The sequence below is a fragment of the Equus asinus genome, chromosome 2 (assembly GCF_041296235.1).
Source record: "Equus asinus isolate D_3611 breed Donkey chromosome 2, EquAss-T2T_v2, whole genome shotgun sequence".
In the NCBI taxonomy this organism is placed as follows: Eukaryota; Metazoa; Chordata; class Mammalia; order Perissodactyla; family Equidae; genus Equus; species Equus asinus.
In genome coordinates this window covers 272874-296486 of record NC_091791.1, presented here as the reverse complement: position 1 = coordinate 296486, position 23613 = coordinate 272874, and the positions used below count along the sequence as shown (strand labels likewise).

At 47.5% G+C, this 23613-nt stretch overlaps 1 pseudogene; it reads left to right on the top strand.

Moving 5' to 3' along the window:
• The first annotated feature begins 5975 nt into the window (after positions 1-5975).
• LOC106841099 (olfactory receptor 13A1-like) lies at positions 5976-16017 on the top strand (annotated as a pseudogene).
• Positions 16018-23613: the final 7596 nt, after the last annotated feature.

Genomic DNA, 23613 nt, shown 5'->3' with positions numbered 1-23613 from the left:
TCTCCCTCAAATGTTTGTTAGAATTCACCAGTGAACCCCTCTGGGCCCGGTGCTTTCTGTTTAGGAAGATTAGTAATTATTGACTCATTTTTTATAAATGAATATAGGCTTATTCAGATCATCTATTTCTTCTTGTGTGAGTTTTGGCAGATTTCGTCTTACAAGGAATTGGTTCATTTTCTCCAGGTTATCAAACTTGTGGGCATAGAGTTGTTCATAGTATTCCTTTATTATCCTTTTAATAAGATCTGTTGTGATGCCCATTTGTACATTTCTGATATAAGAAATTTGTGTCCTCTGTTTTTTTCTTAGTTAGCCTGGCTGGGGCTTATAGATTTCACTGATCTTTTCAAAGAATGAGATTTTGGTTTCATTGATTTTCTCTATTCATTGTTGTCTCTTTCATTGATTTCTGCCCTAATTCTTATTATTGCTTTTCTTCTGCTTACTTTGTATTTAATTTGCTCTTCTTTTTCTAGTTTCCTAAAACGGAAACTTAAGTGAACAACTTCAGATCTTTCTTCTTTTTTAATATATGCATACAACGCAATAAATTTCCCTCTAAGCACTGTTTTCACACCATCCCATAAATTTTGATGAGTGTATTTTAATTTTAATTGTTAAAAATATTTGTAAATTTCTCCTGAGATTTCTTCTTTGCTCCATGTATTATTTAGAAGCGTGTTGTGTATCTCCAAGTATTTTGGGATTTTCCAGTTCTCTCTCTGTTCTTGATATCTAGTTTAATTTCATTACGGTCTGAGAGAAGATATTGCATGATTTCTATTCTTTTAAATTCGTTAATGTCTGTTTTATGACCCAGAAAATGTGGTCTATCTTGGTGAATGTTCCATGGGAGCTAGAGAAGAATGTGTATTCTGTTTTTGTTGGATGAAGTAGTCTGTAGATTTCAATTATATCCTGTTGATTGAAGGTGCCATTGAGTTCAACTATGTCCTTACTAATTCTTGCCTCTGGATCTGTCCATCTCTAAGAGAGGGGTCTTGCACTCTCCACCTATGAGAGTGGATTAATCTATTTCTTCTTGAAGTTCTGTTATTTTTCCTAACTAATTTGAATCTCTGTTGTTAGGTGCATGCATCTTAAGGATTGTTCAGTCTTCTTGGAGAATTGGTCCTTTGTCATTATGAAATGTCAGGCAGCCGCTGTGTGTCATGGACAATGGACATAACGGGAGGAGTGGGTATCACATACCCCTTTATTATATGTGTGTAATAAAGAAGGACATTGTCGTCTTTATTCTTATTTCTGATATATTTCCTTGCTTTGAATTCTGCCATGTCTGAAATTAGCATAGCTACTCTTGCTTTCTATTGATTAGTGTCAGCCTGGTATATTTTTCTCCATCCATATACTTTTAATATATTTGCATCCTTATGTTTAAAGTGCGTTTCTTGTAGACAACATATGGTTGGGTCTTGGCTTCTGATCCACTCTGAAAATCTCTGTTTTTCAAATTGGTGCATTCAGACCATCGATGTTCACTGTGATTATTGATCTAGTTGAATTAATATACACCACATTCTTTTCTGTTTTCTGTCTGTTGCTCTTGTTCTTTCTTCTTTTTGTTCATCTTCAACTCTCGTTCTGCTTTTTGCAATTTTAATTAAGAATGATATGGTTATATGATTCCATTTCTCCCTTTCTTAGCATATCATTTATGCTTTTTTTTTTTTAACTTTCTTACCGGTTGCCTTATACTTTGCAGTGTACATTTACAGTTAACCCAAGGCCCCCTTTCAAATAACAATATATTACTTCACAGGTAGTGTGAATACCTTGTGATAACGAAATAATCCTAGTTCCTCTCTCCTATCCCTTGTGTCATTGATGTCATTCATCTCACTTATATGTAAGCATATATAAGTACACACACACAAGATATGTACACAACATACATAATCAAATACATTGTTGGCACTATTATTATTTTAAACTAACTGATATCTGTTAGCTCAATTAAGAAAAATTAGAGTTTTTATTTTATTCCTTCTTCAATGCTTTTTCTTATTTTATGTAGATCTGAGTTTCCAATCTATATTATTTTCCTTCTCTCCAAAGAACTTCTTTTAATATTCATTGCAAGGCAAGTCTACTGGCAACAAATTCCCTCAATTTTTGTTTGTCTGAGAAAGTCTCTTTTTCTCCTTCACTTTTGAAGGATAATGTCTCAGGGTACAGAATTGCAGGCTGGTGTTTTGTTTCTCTCAACACTTTAAACATTTCACTGCACTCTTTTTGCTGCATGGTCTCTGAGAAGTCGACTATGACTCTTGTCTCTGCTCCTCTGTAGCAGAGGTGGTTTTTCTGCTGGCTTCTTTCAGAGTGTTTTATCTTTCATTTTCTATTGTTTTAAAATGATATGCCTGGGTGTGGGGCTTTTGTTTTTGGTTTTTTGGCATTTATCCTGCTTATGTTTTCTGAGCTTCCTGGATCTGCGGTTTGGTGTCTGACATTAATTTGGGGAAATTCTCCATTATTATTGATTCAATGTCTCTTCTGTTCCTTTCTCTCTTTCTGATATTTCCATTACATGTATGTTTTACCTTTCATAGTTTCCCTCAGTCCTTGAATATTATGTTCTGTTTTTTTTTTTCTTAGTCTTTGATCTCTTTGCTTTTCAGTTGTTGTGAATTTCATGGGTATATCTTCTAGCTCAGAGATTCTTTCTTCAGCCATGTCCAGTCTACAAATAAGCCCATCGAAAGCATTCTCCATTTCTGTTACAGTGTTTCTTATCGTTAGCATTTATTTCCCTTTGGTTCTTTCTTAGGATTTCCATCCTCTGCTTACATTGCCCATCTGCTGTGCATGCTGTCTTATTCCCTTAGAGCCCTTAGCATATTAATCACGGTGTTTTAAATTCCTGGTCTGATACTTCCAACATCCCTGCAGTGTCTGATTCTGAGGCTTGCTCTGTGTCTTCAGATTGTGCTTTTTGCCTTTTGGTATGCTTTGTAATTTCTCTTTGATTGCTGGATATGAGGGACTGGGTAAAGGGAACTGCTGTAAATAGGCCTTAGTGATGCGGGGGAGAGACGGAGGGCGGGGAAGCCTTCTCTGGTCCTGTGACACGTCTCAGTCTTTTGATGAGTCTATGCCAGTAGTGTAGGCCATGGAAAACGCTCTGGCTTCTGCCTGGGCTCACGGTCCATGGCGTTTAATTTCTCTGTACCTCAGTTTTCGAAGTTCATCCCGTACAACTAATTTCCCTAACATGCACTGAGTTTGCAGTCTGCCCCAGACCCTGTGCTGAGCGTCACGATCAAGTGTGAGGGAAGCAGCAGCTGGAGCCAGGTGGGGCCTCCATGGGAAGCGTCACCCAGGAGCATGTGAGTGAGTTTGTGGCTCAGCCAGGGTCGTAGTGAAGGGCATCTGCCTTTGAGAGAACCAGGCACAATCTGGATGACTTGGGCTTTCCAGTCTTAAATAAAATCTTTAAACTGATAAAAACAGCAATAACGTAGGATGTCAGCCTGACAGTGCCGTCTCTGAACCAGTGACTCACACCAGGAGAGGAAGAGGGAGGGCATGGCCCCGGGGGCAGAGAGGTCTGGGATAGGGTGGGAGTCAGAGTATTTGAATCTTTGTCAAGGGATGATGTGGCTTTGTAGGGTCTGAAGAGCTGGGCATGGATGTTTCCCATCAGGAAAATTGCGGCGTGCCCTAACAGCAGCACCGACAACCGCGTGTCCCCTCTCTGCCGAGCCTGTGCTGCTCCAGGATTGCACGCATCTCCTCATCTGCCCCGGGACTGGTGTGCGAGCAGGTGTCCTGTCCTCAGATCCTTCCGCAGGCCGTGCTCCTCTTCTCTCCCCGCCCCCACTCTCTGCAGATGTGGACTGCATGCCTGATCAGCACCACGCACTGCACAGACGACTCTCAGACAGCCTACGTGGACCCCTTTCCCGGGGATTTTGCTGCTGGGCAGGCGGTGGCCTTCACACAACAACCAAAAGAATCACAGAAAAGTGATGCACTTACAGCTTTGTAGGCGTTTGACATAAAAACCCTGGACTTTAGGGGTGCATGTAATGTGGGGCTTGGGGTGGGGGACTCACAGGTGTCAGAAGGCAAAGGGCTGGGCTAGCACCTTCCACACAGAGCAAGAGTGGGGACCTGGAAGGGAGGAGCCTGGGGTGAAGGGGCCTCACAGAAGCAGGTGGGAGACGGGAGAGTGAAGGAGGGGCAGCCCTGGGCCTGGGCAGGTCATGGCTCCGACCGTCTGCACACAGACAGTGAGAGGAGGGGACGAGAGTGGCTGGGGGAGGGGACTTTCTGAGAAACATCCCAGTGGAAGTGGGAGCATAGATAAGAGAGTAAGGTGCGGGTGACTTGAGAAAGTGAAGGTCTGCGTAAGAGGATCCTTCAAGACCCTGGGCTGTGAAGGAGATGTGGCTTTGAGGAAAGATTGTTTGCCTTTTTGCTTGATTTTAAAACATGAACAGTGTGGAAGGAGCTGGGAGGGAAAATCCGTGACGCAGGAAAGGGGGCAGACTGGAGGAGGGAAGTCTCTGAGCACGTGGGAGGGAGGGAGACCTGGGGCAGAGCAGGAGGGCAGGGCCAGGAGGGTGGGGAAACTGAAGTCAAAGGGTCTCCCAGACACAGCAGGGAGACAATCCAACCAGATGGAGAGGCTGAGCGGGTCCCTGAGTCTCCGTCCATCCGTCCCAGGAGGCTGACAGGTGTAGGAAGCCCGGGTTGAAATGCAGCGAGGACTGGGCAGCCCTCTCTCTGCCCCCAAAGCCTGCGCTCTCACCGGCTCTGCATTCTCACCTCCCAAAACCACATGCTCGTCATTCTGCAAACATAACTCTGTGTCAGAGCCTGTGGCAGGTCTCCACCTGTCTCTAATTTCATCTTTATAACAGTTCCACGAGGCAAGTTTATCCACACTATAGGAATGAGGATCCAGGCATCCATCAGCTAAGTCACTTGCCAAGGACACCACCGTCACCTCTTGTCATGGTCCCAGGCATCTATTTGTCTCCAGCATGAGGGCGGAAAGCCCCCGCTTGTGGACTCTGCCTGGACTGGAGCTGAAGGGGGATGATGACAGCAGCGGTTCTGTGCTCACCTCTCAAGACTCCGTGTGGCAACCCCACCGTCACCCTGGATCCTCCTCTGCCTGGACCACCACAGCCCCCAGACACCGAGCCACCCCCACCTCCTCAAACATCTCAAACAGATCCCCTTTCCATGGCCCCCACTCCCCGGCCTCATTCTAAGTATGTCTTTCCTGTGTTTCTACACAATGATGTGAACCGGTTTCCCAGCCTGCAGCCCAGCCCACGTTTCCCGTGCTGGCCTCGGGGGATCCTCCTCAAAGCCCAGCTTTCTCCACTCAGGATCCTTCATCAGCACCATTGCTTTTGAAGTCCCGGCCCGATGTCTCACCTGACACACAGAACCTAGTCACCTGGTGGACCTCACCTGGCACACACAGCTCTTGGTTACCTGGCTGACCTTTGGCCTCAAGCCCCCTCCTCTGTTTGGGTCCCAGCATCGCTAGGCCCCAGGGGGGTGTGCCGCCAGCTCTAGGCCTCGCCCTTGCAGCAATTCCATGTTCTCGTCTCCCTTCCTGTTGGGCCCAAGCTGCTTGCTCAGCCACCCAGTTCCCTGCGGAAGGAAAGGAGGGAGGCAGGAGGGAGGCAACCCCACTGGCTGTGTGTGGAGTGCCTGTGATACCCCAGGGACGGTGCCAGGCCCTGCAATGTGCTATTGGTTTTAGCTCAATGCCGGAACCAAGGTGTAATTTTAACGAAGGCACAAATACATGCGAAGTTTCATAATTTGTTGATCAAGACGCCTGTAAGATCTTTCAGATAGCAAGTCCTCTGCCAGGTACCTACCTATGAGGTCAGCAAACATGTGAGGACCACGGGGCACCAGGCAGGGCAGCAGCCAGAGTCTCTGCAGGTGGGTGCTATATGTTATGTACGTGGTGAACTGTCATGTCCACACTGACCATCACCTCCGCACTGCCTGCTATGTCCACCCTGACCATCACCTCCACACTGCCTGTCATGGCCACCCCGACCATCACCTCCACACTGCCTGTCATGGCCACCCCGACCATCACCTCCACACTGCCTGTCATGGCCACCCCGACCATCACCTCCACACTGCCTGCCATGGACACTCTGACCATCATATCCACTCTCACTGTCATGTTCTCACTGGCCATCACCTCTACACTGACTCTCATGCCCACAGTGACCATGACATCCACACTGCTCCATGTCCACTTTGACCGTCATATCCGCTCTCACTGTCAGGCAGTGAGGTCCACACTGACCATCACGTACATCCTGATGTCCACAGTAACACGTCAGCCTGACTCAGACAAGGTCACTTCTCTCCGCTCCCCAATTCCCAGCCCATAGGACTGAGTCTGCTGACCTCTGCTGGCCTATCTGGACTGACCTCTATGTGCCTTCTCCCACCATTCACTAATTTCAACCTCCCGGCCTGGAGGTCAAGCCCAGTTGACACAATCCTGTGTCCATCCAGGAGGCAGGACAAGGGGAATTTGTCTGTGGGGTTTGTGAGCAGAGTCTGGGCTGCAGACACGATCTGTCAGGAGAGACAGACAGCCGTGATTCAAGTGGACGGGCCCCAGGGAACTGGTGTGATGGGGCCGGGACCACGCAGTGAGGAGAGCAGAGGCTTTATTCTCAGGGATGGGGCGGCTCTGCAAGGAGCCTGAGGAGGGGCAGCCAGAGCTGGGGGTGAAGAAAACAGGACAGCAGGTGGGCGGCAGCGGGCCAGTGCCGCCGAGAGCCCTGGGGCAGTGGATGGCTCGTGGTGGCGTCCGTGCTCCTCAGCAGCTCTGCCCCACACGCAAGGTCAGCGCCTACCTGACAGTCTGTTCGGAGGATGAAGGAGTAACGTTGTGCACGCCTAGTTGTTGCTGCCACACGCTGCAACACGGACGAACCTCGAAACACACCCAGGGAGAGAAGCCGGACGCGAGGCTGTGTGATTCCACTTCTAGAATGTCCGCAGCAGGCAAACCCGCCGAGGGTGAGGCTGGCCGGTGGCCGCCGGAGGCCATGGGAGGGGGTGTGGGGTGACTACTGAAGAGGTGCGGGTTCCGCTAGGGGTATGGAAGAGGCTCTGGAATAGATAGCAGCGATGGCTGCACAACGTTAGGAATGGACTTAATGCCACTGAGCTGTGCTCTTTGAATGGCTAAAATAGTCGGCTTTATGTTATGGGTGTTTCACCACACACACAAAATGTAGAACTGCTGGAAAATAGTATCGTCATCACCTTGAATACACAGATTTTTACTTGTCAGTTACAGCTCAACAGGGAAGAATACAAATGCAATGTAAAAAAGCGCAAGACCTTGGCATCAGTAAGTGCTCAGACTGGCTCAGCCCCCGACGTGGAAGCTGCGGTTGCTGCTGTTGTTGGCCTGCCCTGCAAAACTCAGCCCTGCTCAGCCTCCTGCCCTCACACTCGGGGCCCAGGGGTAGGGTCAGCCCCTGAATTACTCGCAGTTCCCTGTTCTGCCTCCGGGCCAACCTCCAAGCTGGGAGCTGAGAAGCAGAAGCGCCGGCTCCAGCCCCCCTGCAGGAAGAGGCTGGGAGGCGGGTCATGCCCTCCTCGGTCTGCAGCTGTTTTCTCTCCTGTGCGTGAGGGCGGCTGCAGCACCTCCCGGAGGCCTCCCAGCTCTGCGTCCACAAAGGCGCCAGGCTCAGAGTGTGCCTTTGGGATTCTCCATCCAGGAGGCGCTGCCCACCATGGCCCCTTCCAGGGAAGTAAGTTTCTTGTCTGCCTAACTGGGAGGAAAATGGCAGCTCCCGTCACCAACTCTTGCCTCTTTCCTGGGACAGGATCTGCTAGACGCTGAGCTGATGCCTGGAGAGGGAGCAGAGGCAGCTGCCCTTAGCCAGGGTCGCCTCCTTCAGAACCTGACCCCCGGGGTACTCCATGGCCCACTGGTGGTCCCGAGACCCCCAAGACTTCTGAGGTCTTCTAAGTGACGGGCCTGGGAGCTGGACCCCAGCTGACGGTTTCACTTTTACGTCACATGGCAGAGCTGATCCTGTTTAAAACCAGGTGCCCTCTGCTCCTGTGACCTTTGTGGACCCTGAGCACTGAGCCCTGCTTGGCGCTGGGTGAGAACCCAGCAGTGCTGCCCGAGGGTGAGGCTGTGTGGAGCTTGAGGTGACTCCCAGGGCAGTTGAAGGTCCATCTGCCACCTTCCTGGGATTTGAGAAGCAGCTTCAGTTGTACAGCATTTTAAAAACTGACGCTGTGTATTCATTCTTGATCATGGACCTTTTTCTCTTGTTATTGTTAGACAGATTCATTCTACAAAATTAATGTCGGAAAAAATAGCTCTTGGAACCCTTTTTATTTGCTAGGTTAGAAGTTGCTGTCATTGAGCAGATCTTATTTTTACGAGGCATGTTTTAAGTATTTTCCATGTTCACAGAAAGAAGCAAGTCGGGGGTGGGGGGATTAGGACTTTGTGGCCTGAGGCGCACGTCCCTCAATTCTGCAGCTCAGAGCAGGTCCGGCCGGGTGGGCAGTCGCGTGGAGGCACGGGGCTGCGCACAGCTCTGACGCTCACTGTCCTCTCCAGGACCCCAGCGGACAGCTTGGGCAGCTGCCAGGAAAGCCCTGGGCAGCACAGCCTGCCTCCGAGGCAGGTGATACTCACCCTTGTCGCCTTTTCTGTCCCTAAGGAAGTGAGACGGAACAGAGGCTGGCTCTGAGATGGTTCCCCATTCCCTCTGGATGGTGCACTTTCTCTGAGGTCTTGGGATGTGGTCACTGGATAGGACCTGCCGCCACACCTGCGGTGACTTGATGCTCCATGTGCCCAGTGGCCTTAAATTCTGCCATTTCTGCTTGGCTGGGCCGGTGCACCTGGGCTGTGACGCAGGCTGCGTGAGGGCCCGACCTGGATGTTAGAGGAGAGTCGTCTTCAGGGTGTTGAATTCTGATTTCTGCTCTGTGAGGGCAGACACGGGTCTGACAAACTGCCATTTCGTCAAGTTTTTAAACCAACCACTGACCACAGCATGTCCATTCCAGGCTCAGCCCCGGCCCCTTGGCGGGGAGGGGAGCGGAGTGGGAGCTTTCTGTGTCTTTGCAGGGTGTAGGGTCTTCCCCAGGATGAACGCATTCCCCGCTGCTCTCCTCTGAAGCCCAGGAGTCGACCTCGCTGCCCCTGCCTGGCCCTGCGTGCTCACAGCACTGCCCGGGAGAGGGGAGTATAGTGGAAATAACCCACTCTTCTCAGTGTTCTCAGTTGTTCCTGAAATGGGAAGAGGCAGAGGGGGCCTCCATGCAGGTCTAATTCCCTGAATGGTACGTTTACTAACACTCTCAAAAACGCCCCTATTGATACCATGTCATTGCCCAGAGGAAGTCACTTACCAGAGACTGTTTCAGAAGGTGAGCGGCTGCCCTGCGCTTGCTGGCATCCTCCCGACGTGCAGATCTCCTGGGTTGCAAATGAAGATGCTGAGGGCCCGTCCACACCTGATATTTTAGGCAGAACTACTTTTTTCAGATTGGGTTTCCCCTGTGGGCTTGGGGATGGCTCGTACCTTTGCTGTGAGACTACAGAGTCAGATTTAAAACAGTGACAACACAACTTACACTCACCGTGGCAGGAAGTCCTTAAACAGCGCTTGACTTACAGCTGATGCGACAGTCGTCACAGGTCCGGGGGCCTGTGGCTCGCAGTGGACTTCCCTTCAGGCTGATCTGGGCTTAGGATGGAAGAAATGGACTCTTCCACTCGATAGGAAACAATGCTGTGGGCTGTTCTGCAACAATTATGTTGCTTTCTTGGAAATAATTTGCTGGCTGTCTGAAAAGGGCCACTGTGTCTGAGGACGTCTGGAATATGCCTGTGGTGGGCACAGTCCTGACGCCGGCTGCAGAGAAGACTGTGCAACTCTCTCTGAAACCCCAGTGCCTCGCGGCCTTCTCAGCGAGCCTGAGGCTTGTGCACTTGTCCTCTGCAGGCTCGTTCTCGACATGCTTTTAGGTGTCTATGTTCACATACAGCAAACGTGATTAAGAAATTTGAAATACATCTGCAGTTGTGTTAATTTCTGAAGTGCCAGCACAGAGTCAGCTGTGCTGAGGTCATGGGGAAGGTCCCCTCTACAGAGTCGGCTGACAGTCTTCACCAGGCTCCTTGATGCCCGTCCATCCTTGGTCTGGAGACACCATTCCCTGGACCGGGCATCCAGTGGGGCAGAAACAGCAACATCATGCTCTGGGAAACCCCTTTGCTCTGCTTCCTCCCTGTGTGGCTGCCCTCGACCCTCAACCTGAGAGCTCCTCCCTGCTTCCAGGATGCCTGAATCACCTCTGGCCCTTTTCTGTGAGTTGTCACACCTTCCTACTCTGGGCCTGACTGCACCCCTAGGTGGTCCTGATGTCTGTCCCTCTCGGTGACTTAGCTGTCCCTCCTAACTTCAGGCTCATCTGCCCTGCACTCTGGCCTCTCACCCTCCAGTTCTGTGGTGAGAATTATTAGTGTGTGTGTGTGTGTGTGTCTATGCATCTGTGTGCGTCTGTCTGTGTGTGCATCTGTGCACCTGTTCTATGTGTGTCTATGTGTGCATGTGTGTCTGTATGTGTGCTCGTGTCACTCTCTGTGTGTGCATCTGCGTATCTGTGTATGTCTGTGTGCGTGTGCATCTGTGTGTGCATCTGTGTCTGTGCATTAGTGTGTGCGTGCACGTGTATAGTATACTTGGGCTCATTTAGAGTTCAGTAAACTCTCTTTAAATTCACACTCCAGGGCCAGCCCCGGTGGCCTGGTGGTTAAGTTTGGCACACTCTGCTTCAGCGGCCCAGGCTTGGTTCCTGGGCATGGACCTACACCACTCGTCTGTCAGTGGCCATGCCGTGGTGGCAGCTCACATGCAAAAAGAGGAAGATCAGCAGCTGGTGTTAGTTCAGGGCGGATCTTCCTCAGCAAAAGAAAAAAATTCACATTCCATCGTGTGGGTCATCTTCACATCAACATTTTGTGGACATATGGCGTTCCAAATTAAAGAGCCTTTCAGACACTGTTGATGTAGTTAACTTTAAGTTATCTGGAACAAGGAAACCCATCTTGACAGTGTGTTCTAGACTCTGGAGCGGCCCAGGATAGTCATACCCCTCAAGAAATGGGGTGCAAAGAAAGCTTATTCCTTGAGAATGTTCTGGGATTTTCGTGGGCTGGCCTGGGGAAAGACTTGAAAAACTGGAGTTCTAAGTCACTTGTCACAAGGACGAGAAGGAGGGAAGGACCATGAGATGAGAGGCAGAGAAGATAATTCGCTCAGAGACAAGCAGGGGATGAGCAGCTGTGAGTGATGTGGGAGGTGTCGGATTCAGAGAGGAGCGCAGCGCAGCCCCACCAGCCTCTCCCGTAGCAAGGTGTGTGTGAGATTGTGTAAGTACATGTGCGAGTGTGCAACTGTGTGAGGTGTGAGCATGTGTGGGTGTGTAAACGTGTGTGCTGTGTAAGAGTCTATGTGTGGGTTTCGTCATGTGTGAGTGTGTGAAACTGGGGAAGTTCAAGCAAATTCTGTGACTTAGTTAAACAATATGGCACCAAGGCACATATCCTAACGTTGGTAATTTGTTAGATGGTTGTGTAAGATCTTAGCCAAAGGGGGAATTGGCTGAAGGGTATGGAAACTCTACGATTTTTTTCAACTTTTCTGTAAGTCTACAAAAATCTAAAAACTAAAAGAAATCCTTTCTGACACCAGTGCAATTTTCACCTTTATTTTATTTCCACTCCCAACAGTTCAGTGTTGCTAAAAGCGTTTGCATAACCTGAAATGGCTGTCATGGGGAACAAATTGTGAGACCAGAAGTTGGCAGATCCGTTAAGCCCACTCAAGAAAACACGACTCACCAATTTCCTGGGAGCTCTGCTTTGGCCTCAGGAAAAGTGGCCCAGACTAATGATCAGGACCCAGGGCTTCTGAAGGAGGTCCCAGCAAGACGCAAACCGCCTGTATTGGGCTCCCCCTTCTGGCCTGGCTCTCCTGTCGGGAGGGTCCCCGGGGCCTCAGCTCTCTGTGCCTCCCTCAGTCACAACGCCTGAACTAGGTGGCTCCTCCTTTCACACCCGCCCTGGGGAGCCTGCATGCATCCACTCTGGGAACGGCTTTCTGCAGAAACACCAGCATGGTGGACATTTGGTGGCATTCTCCCTGGTAACTGGTCACAGCCAGGTGTTGACACTGTTTCAGCGAGGGGGCCTGGAGCCGGACTCCCGAGGTGGTTGTGCCTTTCTTCTGCACGTCTCACAGCTCAGGCTGTCCCTGTTTAAACCAGGGTCGCCTGAGGCCAGCAGCCACCCTGTACCCTGAGCAGCAGGACCGTGGCCTCGCCGGAGCCCGCATGGGGTGCGGAGGACCCAGGGAGGCCTCTGCCCTGTGCTGAAGCTGGACGCTCATCCACTGCTGGGGCCAACCGCCTCCCGGGTGTGTGCGATCCCCCAGCCTGTTTAGGAACTTCTCTGGGATGTCTCACCAGTTTCATAAAAGCTGTGCTGTCAGTTGCTCTAAAACCATGCCGCACCTTTGCTTCCACCTTCAATGGTTGAAGCAGAGATTCACCTCCCCAAGTCTGTGGGAGCCACAGGACCCTGGGACCTGCTCCTGTCAGGACACATCGAGTTTCTGTGAACACTTCTGATGATTAGTGAGGGGCTTAATTGGCTCTAATATTACAGGGAAAACGTGCATGAGATGGGAGAGGAGCAGGACTTGGTGATCCTGCTATGCAGCAGGATCTGCAGCCCAGGGCCGGGGAGTGCGGGGGGGCCCGGTCACACGGCTCCATCCCTCTGCCTCAGGTTCCTCTCCAGGATCCCTGCAGGGAGCCCGACCCCAAATGCAGAGGGCAGCACAGGGAGGCGATTCATGTTTGTGTGATTTTTTCTGAGATGTTTTGCTTTCAATAAGAGTTAATGCAGAGTCTCACGATTGCACAAAAACACCAGTGACAGATTTCAGGAGTAATCCAGGATCCCAGCCCTGCATTCCAGGGCAGAAGGAGGGAGGGCTCATCTTCCACTGCTCCTCTGGGACTGACCCCCACCCCAGGCCTGGGGTCTGACGCGTCTCTCCATCCCCTTCTTCCTGAGCACCTGTGTCTGCCTCTGCCTCTCACTGCTTGACAGACGTGGAGGCTGTGAGGGTGGACCCTGCGCATCCCTGGTGAATCTGAGGAGGGCAGCTTCACGCTGCTCACACCTGCTGCCCAGTTAGACCCCGAGGCTGCGGTGGGCGGAGGACGCCAGGCGCCCGGAACAGACGGTACAGGTGCAGGTGGTCGGGTTCCTCTGGGCAGGTGCCTGCAGGTGAGGCATTGGTGTGAGGCTGGGCTTCTGGCAGGGTCTGGTCTGAAGTCCGCCTGGTCTGGTGGGTTTCTGCCTCTAACATTGAGCCAGGCGCTTCTCCAGATGCTTCTGGCCCTGAAGGCATCAGAGATGGGGCATTTGGGTCCTGTCTGAGGGAGACCAGAAAAACACAGGGCGCCCAGTTAAATTTGAATTTCAGATCAACGACAAATAATGTACAGTACAAGAATTTCCGTTCCAGTATTTGGGACAGAGTTAACTCATTGTCTGCTTGAAATGCACATTTAGCTGGGTGCTCTTTTTTTTTCCTGCTAAGTGGCAGCCCTGGTCTGGACACACATTGGGTTCAGAGGCTCCAGATAAATGATTCAGTCGCTGACCAGTGACCTAGTCGAGCCCTGTGGTGAGACAAATTAGTTGTTTGTCAAGTGCAGTCTGCACGCCTCTGCGGGAGCAGGAGGAGACCGGCCTGAGGCCCCTGCGTCTTGGAAGCTGGAGAATAACCGAGAAAAGAGACCATTCCTGGAAGAGGTGCCCACTGTGTGCCAGGATTTGATTTTCTTTCATCACTCTTTGCTCAGTGTTTTGAAATGAGAGAAGAGCGCTACAGAATGACGAGCTGCATGAAAGCTGCACAGACAGCAGCAGATCCCGCAGAGAGGGAGCAGTCGGGAAGTCGAAACTGCCTCTGGAGTCAGTTTATCTTCCAGGGGCATGTCTTGTTCCACACCCGTCCCCCAAGCGTGTCCCCAGTTTGACGGGGTGAATCTGGGGAAGGCTATTGCAAGTTCTTGAATATGTACCAAACGCCCCCAAATAGCCAGGACAAGGACAACGTTCTGGTGTATAGCATGCACCTCCCAGGGAACTATCAAAGAATGCTTCCCTCACAAGCATGGAAATCGTCATTTTCACTCTAGTCGTGAAGATTGAAATCACAGTAGCCAGCTCCTGCTGTGCATCTCCCACGACAGCTGAGGACCCAGGTGCTCCCACACTGAAGGCGGGTGCCGTCCCACACGGCCCCTCTTACCAAGTTAATGAACCTCACGTGTGTTCTTAGAAACACCGATGTTACAGGTGTTCTAAAATGCTTCTGTACGTGCTTTGCAGGGCGGGTATAACTTCCGCTCACTGAGGCTTCTGCACCACAAGAGAAACCATCAACAGAGTGAACAGGCAACCTGCGGGATGGAAGAAAGTATTTGTAATCCACACATCTGATAAGCAGTTGATGTCCAAAATATATAATGAACTCGTACAACTCAATAGCAAAAAAACAAATAATCCAATTGAAAAATGACTGAAGGAGCTGAATAGACATTTCTCAAGAGAAGACATTCAAATGTCCAACAGGAAAATGAAAAGGTGTCAACATCACTAATCATCTGGGAAATGCAGATCAAAACCACAAGGAGTTATCACCTCACACCTGTCAGGAGGGCTGTCCTCAAAAGGAACTAGAGATAACAAGGGTCGGAGAGGAAGTGGAGAGAGGGGACACTCGTGCACTGTTGGTGGGGTTGTAAACTGGCGCAGCTGCTGTGCAGAACTGTGTGGAGGTCGCTTTTCCTTTGATTAATGAACCAAGAATGTTTTAACTGTAAATGGAAACTGTAAGGTCGTTGTTTTCTTTCCAGAAGGGATTACTCGTTAAACGTAATTGATTATTTTTCTCAGTTAAAAATAAAATCTACCCCTTCCTGACAAGAAAGCAGCGTAAGCTGCAGGGCCCTCAGCCGACGGGACTGGCTGCTGCCCATGGCCTTGGGGACCTTGCAGCCCTGACTCTCTTCCTCCTGCAGAGTTTCTCTGAGGACCCCTGGCTCCAGGCCACCCTCTTCTGCCTCGTCTTCTCCCTGTTCGTGGTGGCCTTGGCTAGCAAATGGGCTGATCATTGACGCCATCAGCCGCAGCCCCAGCCTCAACCCCCGATGTACTTCCTCCTGGTCACTGTGGCCATGCTGGACATGCTCTGCACCACGTCCATCCTGCCCAAGGTCCTGCAGAGCCTGGTCACTGACAGCACCATCTCCTCCGGGGGCTGCCTCAGCCTGATGTTGGTCTTCATGCCTTGGCCTATGACCACTGCCTGGCCATCTGCCACCTGCTGCACTGCGGCACCTGGATGAGTGGGAGCATCTGCTTCACCCTGGCGGCCTTCATGTGGCCCACGGGGACACTCAACGCCTGCGTGCTCACCAGCCTGGTCCTGTGGCGGTCCTTCTGTGGCCCCAAGCTCATCGCACACTTCTGCGAGATCCCACCAGTGCTGCTGCTGTCCTGCAGCCCAACCTTCATCAACGACGTGATGCCCATCACCATGGACATGTTCCTGTCGGGGATGAGCTTCCTGCTCACCCTGGCGTCCTACGGCTGCGTCATCGCCAGCATCCTGTGCATCTGCTCGGCTGCAGGCCGGGGGCGGGCCTTCTCCACCTGCTCCTCGCACCTCCTGGTGGTCACTGTGTACTACTCCACCGTCGTCTACACCTCCATCCAGCTGAGCCTGGGGTCCACTGGACAAGGCTGTCACCATTCTGTACACCACTGTGACTCCCACTCTCAAGCCCCTTGTTGACACCCTGAGGAACAGGGAATTCAAAGCATCCCTTAGAAAACTCTCGCTATCTTTCACTAAATGACTCTGTGAAGAGGAGAAAACAGGTCTGATTCTCGGAGCACTGGGAGAGCCCCCGGTGAGGGAACCTTCAGGCCTCGCTGGACACACCTCCTGAGAAATCCCCCTGAGCCTTGTCCAAAGGGCTCTATAGGCAGAGGACGGTCACTGGCCTCTTTCTGGGGCCACTTGTTCCCAAGGCACTCACTGAGACACACTTTGAGGCCCCAGTGCCTTGCCTTGGCGTGATGTGTGTTGTGCCCTGTGGCCACCCCCTGTAGAGCGTCGATATGTAATGCTACACGTCACATGTGATGCTAATGTGACTTCTGGCATGTCCCGCTGCTGCCAGAAGGGGCTGGATGTCTTGGGTCATTGCAAACATACTCAGGCCTGGTCAGGGGCCACTTTAACTTACAGGATTTCTCTTCTTTTAGTACATTTGGCTACAGGAAACCTTTCAGCAATGTTTTGTAGGTTCTAGCATTTTTCACCTCTTTTGTCAGAAATATCCCTATTTCATATTTTTGATGCTATTGTGTCCTATAGCTTTGCTAAACTCAATTATTCCTTCTAGTAGTTTTTAGTTGTTGCTGATTCCATAGGAGGTTCTCTGAATGACCACATCATCTGCAAATAAAGACGGGTGTACTCCCTCCTTCGTGTCTTCTTCTCGCCTGGTTTACTGCCTAGAGGCCCAGTTTAATGTTGAACAGAAGTGGAGAGAGTGGGCGTGCGGCCTTTTCTTGATTGTAGGGAAACACATTGAGTTTTCCACCGCCAGGTGGGTCGGCCCCGTCAGGTCTCACAGAGGCCCTGCACGTGCTCGAGAAGCTTCCCTCACGTGCCTGGTCTGCTGAGTCTGCGTCGGCCGTGGATACTGAATTCTATCAAACCCTGTCCTGTGTTTCTTTAGATGATCCTATTTTTCCTTCATTAGTTTTTTAAGTATTTTTAGTATTTTAGTATTTTTGGTATTTTTAGAACTATCTTTCTTCTGCTTGCCTTGCCTTTTTTCCACCAGTTTCTTTGGGCAGAAGCTGGGGTCCTCCACTTGAGATCTTTGTATTTCCTAATGTCCTCCTTTAGTGCCATAACTTTTCTCATAAACTCTCTTTTATCAGCATTCTGCAAGTTTTGATGTGTTGTGTTTTCGTTCTCCTCCGGTTCAAGATGCCGACGTCCCTTCTCGCCACGTTTCAGCTGGAACGCCCCGCCGTGGAGCTGGAGCAGCTGTGGGCTCCTCTCTTACTCCCCGGCTCTCGGGTTTCACTGTCCTTCAGTGACTCACATCCAGAGTCTTGAAAACCTTTTTTCATGTATATTGTCTGGTTTTGTTGTTTGAGCTCTGAGGCAAATCTGTTTCCCAGTACTCCATCCTAACTGGAAGCCAACATGGCTTGTTTTTTTAATACAGAAAAAGAGAAAATAGAATGTCAACTCCAGCACTATGAGACGTTTTATACTTTAGCATATTTTCTTCTTGGTTCTGTTTTTTCTTACATGTTTGAGGATGTATTATATACACCGTATTTTGCTCTGCGTTCTTTGCTTTCTATAGAGTCATCATATCCCGCTAACTGCAAACGCCGCTCTGTAGGAATCCAGTGACTGCACAGTGTGATTCCGTTAGGCAGATGTGGAATTTAAATTCTAACGCACAGACACACCCAGACCTGATAGTTCAGGTCTTAAATCTAATGCTACCTTAGTCCAATTAACAAATAATAATTATTTCCTTACTTAAAGGGTGAGGTGGGAGAAAGCAGAATGAGTCTTTTTTCTTGTCTGCCCTAAGTTACACGTCTACACACAGTGTCTTCCCTCCATTTCTGACAAATGCTGTCCTTAGCCCTATTTTACTCATGAGAAGGAAACAGAGATTCAAGAAATTCATAAGTAGCCTGAGGTCACAGAGCTCAGTGGAGCTGGCATTTGAATTTTGGCTGCTGCAAAGTCCAGGCTCTTTTCAAAATCCTAATTATTGTAACACTTGTTATCCTGGTTGATATTGTAAAACTGATTATCCTGGTTGATATCGCCCAAATGAAGAACTGTGAACCAAACCACACAACCAAGGAAATGTGGGGGTGGGACGTTCCCTGTATGGTCCAAATTTATAAAAATAAATGCACAAATATATAAATAAATACCAGTGATGTGGAATTGGCTAATTTGTATCAATTTATCCTGTTAACAACTTTGCAAAGATTCTCTTTGTGCAAAGAAATACCACATTACAGACTGTTACGTAAAGTCAAGTCTGCAGAAGGTGTAGCTATTTGAAGGCTCTTGACAAGTTGCCCACCTTCCTTCCGGAAAGGAGGTGCTGATTTACATTTCCACAGCTGTGCCAGCCTGACCCCAGTTCAGAGTCCCCACAACCGGGCCATACACACTGCACATGCCCGTGGGCATGGGAGGCTGCTGGCTGGGAGGGGTTCACGGATTCCAATTCCACAATCATCCTCTCACCACTGCTTTCACTTATAAAGTCTTCATCTGCGTGTCATACAAGGGGACAGGCAGCCGTCAGTGGAGTCAGTGAAGTGTTTGGCCACTTCAGACCTCGGCAGGTGCTCAGGGACCCCTGAGAGGGGCCCAACTCCAGGGGCCTGTTATCCCGTGGGGTCCACACATCCTCCCTCAGTCCGTGTCCTCCTGCTCCGGGAGCTCCTGGCCTCAGCTTCCTTTCCTGGTCCTGCTACCCCCACCCCACCTCCTGGCCCTTGGCCTGCCATCGGGACTCTGGGTTCCCTCTTGGACCCCAGCCTTGCCTCCCAGGCCGCCTGTGACCTGCTCAGGCGCCCTACAGCCAACCCTGGGTGCTCAGAGCTTAGAGCCTTCAGATTCCCTGGGTGAACTCAAGTCAGGAAAGCCATGGTCGTTGTCCCCAGCCATCCTCTCTATTTCTTTTCCATTCTTGGGACTAAGGCCCATGCTTCCCCAGGAATTCGGGGCTTCCTGCTCCAGCCATTCACCCCTTCTTCTGCAGTTCCATTACAATACACCTTACTCCATCACAGTGAAGTTTAAATGGCAGATTTAAAAGGGTGACAACATAGGATGGTGTTTCCAGTACAAGTTTTGAAGCCAGGAGACCAGGACCCAGCTCTCATTTCTACCACTTGCTAGCTGTGTGACTTTAGGAAAATCATTTCCCTTCTTTGAGACGTAACCTCCTTATCTTTACAATGGAGTTTTAACAACAATGGTGCCTACCTCACAGAGCTGCTCTCAGAATTAGGTGCTGTCATACACGGAAACCATTGGCACTTGGTAAATATTCTCTGTAGGGAAAGTGAATTTTGAATGGGAACCCCAGAAAAGGTGGTGGCATCTAGTTCAAACTCCCTTTTTAGATTAAGAAATTCTCTTTTCAAAGAAGTTGATGACATCTTTACTTAAATAGTCTTCAGATAGAAAAATAAATATTTTTTCTACCCTTTGGTCAAGGAAAAATTAAAATTAGAACAGTATCTTTGTTTTGATGTGAATATGGAATTATTTTATCAAATATATGTCCTGACCTGACGGCATCTCAGGATGTTGTCCAACATCATTTATTCCACATTTCCAAAGTGTAATATTTAGTTTTATGCACAAAAACCAAAGGGTGATTCACTAAAATTTTTTCCTTCTTAGTTTTCATGACAGATTTATGTTTTCATAGGTTGTTAGTCTCAATGAACTGCAGGCCATTCCTAAGAAAGAGAGAAAGTCTGAAGCGTTTCAGAGTCCTGAAATCTTTTTTTCTCAATTTTTTTTATTGAGTTCATAATAGTTTACATCAATGTGAGATTTCAGTTGCACATTATGTCTTGACTGTCACCACATAAGTGCTCCCCTTCACCCTCTGTGCCCACACCCCATCCCCCTTCCCCTGGCAACCACTGAACTGTTTTCTCTGTCCATGTGTTTATTTCTATTCCACATATGAGAGAAAGCATCTGGTGTTTGTCTTTCTCAGACTGGCTTATTTTGCTTAGCATAATTCCCTCTAGCTCCTTCCATGTTACTGCAAATGGGATGAATTTGTCTTTTTTCTGGCTGAGTAGTATTCCATTGTATATATACACCACATCTTCTTTATCCAATCATTGGTCAATGGGCACTTGGGTTGCTTCCATGTCTTGGCTATTGTGAATAGTGCTGCTATAAACACAGGGGTGCATATGCTACTTTGGATTGTTGATTTCAAGTTGTTTGGGTAGATACCCAGGAGTGGGAGAGCTGGGTCGTATGGTAGTTCTATTTTTAGTTTTTTGAGGAATCTCCATACTGTTTTCCATAGTGGCTGCACCAGTTTGCATTCCCACCAGCAGTGTATGAGGGTTTCCTTCTCTCCACACCCTTTCCAACATTTGTTATTTTTAGTCTTAGTGATTATAGCCATTTTAACAGGCGTAAGGTGGTATCTTAGTGTAGTTTTGATTTGTGTTTCCCTGATGATTAGCGATGTCGAACATCTTTTCATGTGTTTATTGGCCATCTGTGTATCTTCTTTGGAAAAATGTCTGTTCATCTCCTCTGCCCACTTTTTGATCCAGTTGTCTGCTTTCTTATTGTTCAGTTGTGTGAGGTCCTTATATATTATGGAGATTAACCCCTTGTCAGATAAACGATTTGCAAAATTATCTCCCAATTGGTGGGTTGTCTCTTTGTCTTGATACTAGTTTCTTTTTCTCTTTAGTCTGATGAATTCCCACTTGTTTATTTTTTCTTTTGTTTCCCTTGTCTGAGAGGACATGGCATTTGAAAAGATCCTTTTTAGTTCGACGTCAAAGAGTGTACTACTGATATTATCTTCCAGAAGTTTTATGGTTTCGGAATGCATCTTCAAGTCTTTGATCCATTTTGAGTTGGTTTTTGTGTATGGTGTAAGGTAATGCTCTACTTTCATTCTTTTGCACCTGGCTGTCCAGTTTTCCCAACACCGTTTATTGAAGAAACTCTCCTTTCTCCATTGTATGTTCTTGGCTCCTGTGTCAAAAGTTAGCTGTCCATAGATGTGTGGGTTTATTTCTGGGCTCTAGATTCTGTTCCATTGATCTGTGTGTCTGTTTTTGTGCCAGTACCATGCTGTTTTGATTACTGTAGCTTTGTAGTATGTTTTGAAATCAGGGCATGTGATACCTCCAGCTTTGTTCTTTTTCCTCAGGAATCCTGTGGCTACTCAGGGTCTTTCGTTGTTCCATATAAATTTTAGGATTCTTTGTTTTATCTCTGTAAAAAGTGTTGTTGGAACTTTGATGGAGATTGCTTTGAATCTGTAGATTGCTTTAGGAAGAATGGACATTTTAACCATGTTAATTCTTCCAATCCAAGAGCATGGAATATCTTTCCATTTCTTTGTGAATTATTCAACTTCTTCCAACAATGTTTTATAGTTTTTGGTGTACAAATCTTTCACCTCTTTGGTTAAGTTTATTCCTAGGTATTTTATTCTTTTTGTTGCGATTGTAAATGGAATTGTATCCTTAATTTCTCTTTCTGCTACTTCGTTGTCAGTGTATAAAAACACAAGTGATTTTTGTATGCTGATTTTGTATCCTGCAACTTGACTGTATTCATTTATTGTTTCTAAAAGTTTTTTAGTAGATTCTTTATGGTTTTCTGTATATAAAATCATGTCATCTGCAAATAGTGACAGCTTCACTTCTTCCTTTCCAATTTGGATCCTTTTGTTTCTTTTTCTTGCCTGATTGCTCAGGCTGAGACTTCCAATACTAGGTTAAATAAGAGTGGTGAAAGTGGGCATCCTTGTCTGGTTCTTATTCTTAGAGGGATAGCTTTCAGTTTTTCTCCATTGAGAATGATATTAGCTGTGGGTTTGTCATATATGGCCCTAATTATGTTGAGGTACTTTCCTTCTCTACCCATTTTATTCGGAGTTTTTATCATAAATGCATGTTGTATCTTGTAAGATGCTTTCTCTGCATCTATTAAGATGATCATGTGATTTTTATTCTTCATGTTCTTAATGTGGTTATCACATTGATTGATTTGCGGATGTTGAAACATCTCTACACCCCTGGAATAAATCCCACTTGATCATGGTATATGATCTTTTTAATGTATTGTTCTATTAGATTTGCTAGTATTTTGTTGAGGATTTTTGCATTGATGTTCATCAGTGATATTGGCCTGTAATTTTCTTCTTTCTGATGTCCTTTGCTGGTTTTGGTATCAGGGTACTGTTGGCTTCATAGAATGAGTTAGGAAGCTTCCCCTCTTCTTCAATTTTTTGGAAGAATTTCAGAAGGATGTAGGTTAAGTGTTCTTTGAATTTTTGGTAGAATTCACAATGGAAGCTGTCTGGTCCTGGACTTTTTTTGATGGGCAAGGTTTTTGATTACTGTTTTGATCTCCTTACTGGTGATTGGTCTATTCAAATTCTCTATTTATTCTTGATTCGTTTTGGAAGGTCATATGATTCTAAGAATTTATGCATTTCTTCTGGATTGTCCAATTTGTTGGCATATAGCTTTTCATAGTATTCACTTATAATCTTTTGTATTTTAGAGGTGTCCATTTCAGTTTCTCCTCTTTCATTTCTGTTTATTTATTTGAGCCTTCTCTCTTTTTTCTTGATCAGTCTAGCTAAAGGTTTGTCAATTTTGTTTATCTTTTCAAAGAACCAGCTCTTTGTTTCATTTATTTTTTTCTATTTTTTTTTTCAGTCTCTATTTCACTTATTTCTGCTCTGAGTTTTATTATTTCCTTCCTTCTGCTGATTTTGGACTTTGTTTGTTCTTCTTTTTCAGTTCCTTTAGATGCACTGTTAGATTGTTTATTTGGGATTTTTCTTGTTTGCTGAGGTAGGCCTGAATTGCTATAAACTTCTCTCTTAGATCCACTTTTGCTATATCCCAAAGGTTTTGGCATGTAGTATTTTCATTTTCATTTGTCTTCAGGTATTTTTTGATTTCACCTTTGATTTCTTCATCGACCCAATCGTTGTTCAGTAGCATTTTGTTTAATCTCCACATTTTTGTGGCTTTTCTGATTTTCTTCCTGTAGTTGATTTCTAGTTTCATACCTTTGTGGTCAGAAAAGATGCTTGGTATTATTTCAATCTCCTTAAATTTATTGAGACTTGTTTTGTGGCCTAATCTGTGTTCGGTCCTGGAGAGTGTTTCATCTGTATTTGAAAAGAATGTGTATTCTGCGGTTTTTGGGTGGAATGTTCTATATGCATCTACTAAGTCCATCTGGTCCAATGTGTCATTCAAGGTCAATGTTCCTTACGGATATTCTGTTTGGATGATCTATCCATTGGTGTAAATGGAGTGTTAAAGTCCCCTACTATTATTGTGTTACTGTCCACTTCTCCTTTTATGTCTGTTAATAATTGCTTTACATATTTAGGTGCTCTTACGTTGAGTGCATATATATTTACAAACGTTATATCCTCTTGTTGGATTGTTCCCTTTATCATTGTGTAATGCTCTTCTTTGTTTCTTGTTACAGTTTTTGTTTTAAAGTCTGTTTTCTCTGATATAAATATTGCTATCCCTGCTTTCTCTTCTTTACCATTTGCATGGAGTGTCTTTTTCCATCCCTTAACTGTCAGTTTGTGAGGGTCTTTAGATCTGAAGTGTGTCTCTTGTAGGCAGCA